Consider the following 4397-nt stretch of genomic DNA (forward strand, 5'->3'; position numbering starts at 1 on the left):
AAAAAAAAAAAAAAAAAAAAAAAAAAAGAGAACTTTGCTGTGAGAAGTTAGGAAAATGGGGAGAGATACCTTGTGGGCAGTCGTTCGTTGCTTTAGGGGACAGACAGCTCTCTCTTATGCCACACTGCCAGTTGGAGCCAGCAATTGCTGTCATAAGTACTGCCTGGCAGCTTGTCCCCCAGACAGACCAGTGCAGAGCTCTGCTCTTTCAGGAGTCTGTTAGGCCTGCTCTCCGCTCTTCCCCAGGACTGACTATGGTAGCTGTTAATGATATTGTACCAACTAAAGGTTTATATCCTTCCTTATGCCCTTTACAAGTAGTTGCAGGGGAGTTTGGACCCACATGGTCCATGTCCCATTTTCTTTCATGGATTTAAAACAAATGAAGTAGATTTAGGGGAATTGTTAAGTGATCTCGATAAAGATATAGAGGTGTTTCAACATTTAGGACAACTCTACAGTTTAACATGGAAAGACGCTGTGCTAATTTTAGGAACAACCCTTCGGGTGGCCACAGAGGCTGCTGCTTTAAAAGCCACCTGAGCCTTTGGAGATGAGAGGTTGGCAAGGCAAGTAAATGATAAAATGACCACTCAGGACAAGTCCCAACACCCCCACAGGCGCTCAGGCTGTGCTGGCTGATGAGCTGGGTTGGGAAGTTATAGGTTCAGTTTTAGGTTCTGAATGAAAAGAAAACAAGAGCTGGAGACACCAGCATGTGCTCTATTGCCTGACAGCGGGCTTGTGCTGGAGTCAGCAAAAGACCATGAATTACTCCCAACTGCCCGCCAGAACTCAGGGGAGGGATGAAAACCTTTTCAGAATGGCTGACGACTGATGGAAGCACTGGAAATGTTCACTCCCTTAAGGCCAGATTCAAAGGAAGGGGGAACTTACCTTGAAGGGTAAGCTAGTGACTCAGGCAGTCCAGATGTTAAAAGAAAGTATCAGAAGTCAGGTATTGGAGTCGGGGAGCCCCTGTTGTAGCTGTTACAAGTGGCCAACAGTATATTTTATAATCAAGACCAGGAAGAGAAAGAGGAACAGGCAAGAAAGGAAAAGAGAAAGGCAGTGATGGCTCTACACAAGATAGACAGGGGTGACAGTCATAAGAGCATGACCTGTATGTGCTGTGACAGGAGGGGCACCTCAAAAGGGAGTGACCTGAGAAAATGGCTGGAAGCTTCCCTGTCCTTGTCTGCTCTGAAAAGGGACCATGGTGATCCTATTGTCCCCAGGCACAAAGGTCCCAGGGACACAAACTGAATTCCAAAGAGGCTCCAGAGCTAGTGCAACACCTGAACTGACTGGGCCAGGAAGTCACTCACCTCAATTCCTCAGTTACCAGAGGACACCCTGGTCTCTCTTAATCTGCATTTCCTTCAGGATACAGATCCCACCCTCTGGGGGGACAACAATTCAATCAGTTGTTGATTCCCAAACAATTACTGTCCAGGGAGTGTCAAGAAAACACCTGATTGGGCATTTTGCCCTTCCTTTGACTTGCGAACAGGAAAGTGTATTATTTTTACATTTCTTTTTAGTAATGCCTGAAAACCAATCCCCTTTGCTAGGGAGAAACATTCTTGAAAAAACTGATGCCTAGATTTATTTACAGCCTCCAGAAGAGAAAATAATCTTTGGTCTCTTGGCAGAGGAAACAACAAATCCTGAAGTATGGGTGGAAAAAGGACAGGTAAGGAAGGCCATAAGTGCCTTTCCGGCCCACATTCAGTGGTGGGACACTCAGGCACATCCTAACCAAAGGCAACATCCTGTAAGACCCGAGGCCAAAGAGAGTCTGCAGCAAAGAATTTCTTGTCTCGATGATCAGGGCATTCTAGTCCCTTGTAACAGCCCTTGTGATTCCCCCCGTTTAGGAGTGAGGAAGCCTGATGGGACATGGAGATTAGTTCAAGATTTCAGAGAAGTAAATGCAGGCTTAGTTCCACTCCACCCGGTGGTACCCAATCCTTATACTCTATTATCTAATATGCCAGACAGCAGTAAATGGTTTTCAGGAATAGATTTAAAGGCTATCCCTATAATTCCAGAGTCTCAATTGATTTTTTCTTTTGAGGACCCCAGAACTGGATCTTCCCAGTTGACCTGGACTGTTCTCTCTCAGGTCTTTAGAGATAGCCCTTGTTTGTTTGGACAAGCCCTAGCTAAAGATTTACAAGACTTCAACCATCCCTCAGTTCAGGTTTTATAATATGTGGATGCTTTGCTAATTATCAGCAAGAAGAATGTAAAAAAAAAAAGGCAGTGGCTTTGTTAAATCATTTAACATTTGGGGGGTACAAGGTAACTGGAGCAAGGCTCAGTTATGTAAGTAAGTTAAATATTTGAGACTTAATTAAGTCCTGGAAAAGGGTCACTTAACCCAGATAGAATTATTCCTATTATAAAGTTTCCTCAACCAAAGTCTCTAAAATAGTTCAGAAGATTTCCGGGCAATACTGGCTTTTGTCGAATTTAGATACTCAAATACAGTTTGATACCTATGTCAATTTATACCTAACATAACAGTAATGAAATTCTTTAGAACCCTGAGGCTGATAAAGCTTTTAGATTCTAAAAATAGACTATGCTTCAGAATCCTGCCCTCTCCTTACTCATGCAACCACAATTCCGACTTTACGTCACTGAACAAAGTAGAGAGGTATTAGTTCAGGATTTTGGAAATGTTTCTTTACAACTCATAGCACATTTAAGTAAGGAAATAGACACTGTGGCCAAAGGGTGGCCACATTGCCTGAAAGTAGTAGCTGTCACAGCCCCACTTTTACCTCAAGCTAAATCTCTTTTTACTAATAAACAGATAATTAAAACATTACTAAAACAGATAACTAGAACGTTACTAAGACATGTGAGATTTGTCAAGAGAAGACTCCCTTCCCCGTGTTCTAGGGAAGAAAGAATACTCCCTCCTTCCCTAGAAAACAGGCTACATAGGTATTCAGGAGAAGACTGGCAAATCAATTTTACTCATATGCCTAAAATAAAACAATCACATGTTCTCTTGGTATGAGTAGACACTTTTACGGATGGATAGAAGCTTTTTCATGCCTATCAAAAAAAGCCCAAGAAGTAATATGGGCCCTACTGTAAGAAATTGTTCTGAGGTTTGGTCTTCCAAAACATATTCAAAATGACGATGGCCTTGCTTTTACGGCAGTAATTACTCAAGGAGTGTTCCAGACCTTGGGCATAAAATACCACTTACGTTACTCATGGTGACCCCATTCTTTAGGAAAAGTGGAAAAATATAATGAATTTCTAAAACTACTTTTACAAAAATTGTCACAAGAGACTCATTTTCCTTGGCTTCAGCTATTGCCAATATTTTTTACTCAGTAACTTTTGCCTACATACAGAAACTGCTGCGGCGGTAAAACAAATTACTTCCTTGGCTAAACTTCAGCAAAACCCAGTACTTGTTGTTCAGTAATTCAACAGTTACTCAGAGCCACTCAATCCGAGGTAGGTGAACAAGTTCCACATTTGTTTAATCCAGGCGATCAAGTATTAATTAAAACCCAGTCTATTAACTCTCGCACACTAGGATCTTTGAGGGAAGGCCCCTGTACAGTAATTCTTTCTACCCCTACAGCAGTTAAAGTAAATGGCTTAGAATCCTGGATTCATCATACCCGTGTGAAATCCTGGGGAGAAGCTAGTGAGACACCAGCTTCTAAACCGGAGTACAATGCTGAGCCTGTGGGAAGGATTAAAATACTTTTTTAAAGAACAATTCATAAAACTAATATATGATTGTAATTGGATCCCTTGTTGTGTTACTAGTTTCTTAATTGTTTTAGCAATATATATTAGTTTATTATTATCTTGTTATCTAAAGTTGACTGCATGGTGCCATGTTTAAAAATGTTTATTGTTTATTTGTTTTTGTCCTGCAGTAATGACTTTTAATTTTACTAGCAATTCTTATTTAAATATTTAAAATGCTTATGCCACTGCATATCCATTGAATAATTGTTGGATGTGTTACTCTCAACCAGACATGGACAAACCCATGAAATTTATAGGAATTTCCATGAATTCCAGGTAAAAACATTCAGGCAATTACCCAACATTTCTAATGCATAATATATCTTGATGAGTTAATGGCAGTTCCTATAGTATGGTGTTTTGAACCTATCATGACTGCTGTATTTATAAATTCCTGAATTTACTTGTGGCCCAGGACAAAACTGCCATTAACTCGGCAGTTTTGATCACAGCATGAGTTGGTGCCGTGATCATGAACACATATCCAGTACAGCTAGTGCTGGGATAAGAGAGAAGGTTAAAGTAAATACTTTGCCCAACTGTCACTTGGATATCAATACTCAGGACTTCCCTGCTTGGCTAAATGATCTTTAAGTCCAAACAAA

This window comes from Otolemur garnettii, unplaced genomic scaffold (genome assembly GCF_000181295.1).
Source record: "Otolemur garnettii isolate 467f Iridium unplaced genomic scaffold, OtoGar3 scaffold00002, whole genome shotgun sequence".
In the NCBI taxonomy this organism is placed as follows: Eukaryota; Metazoa; Chordata; class Mammalia; order Primates; family Galagidae; genus Otolemur; species Otolemur garnettii.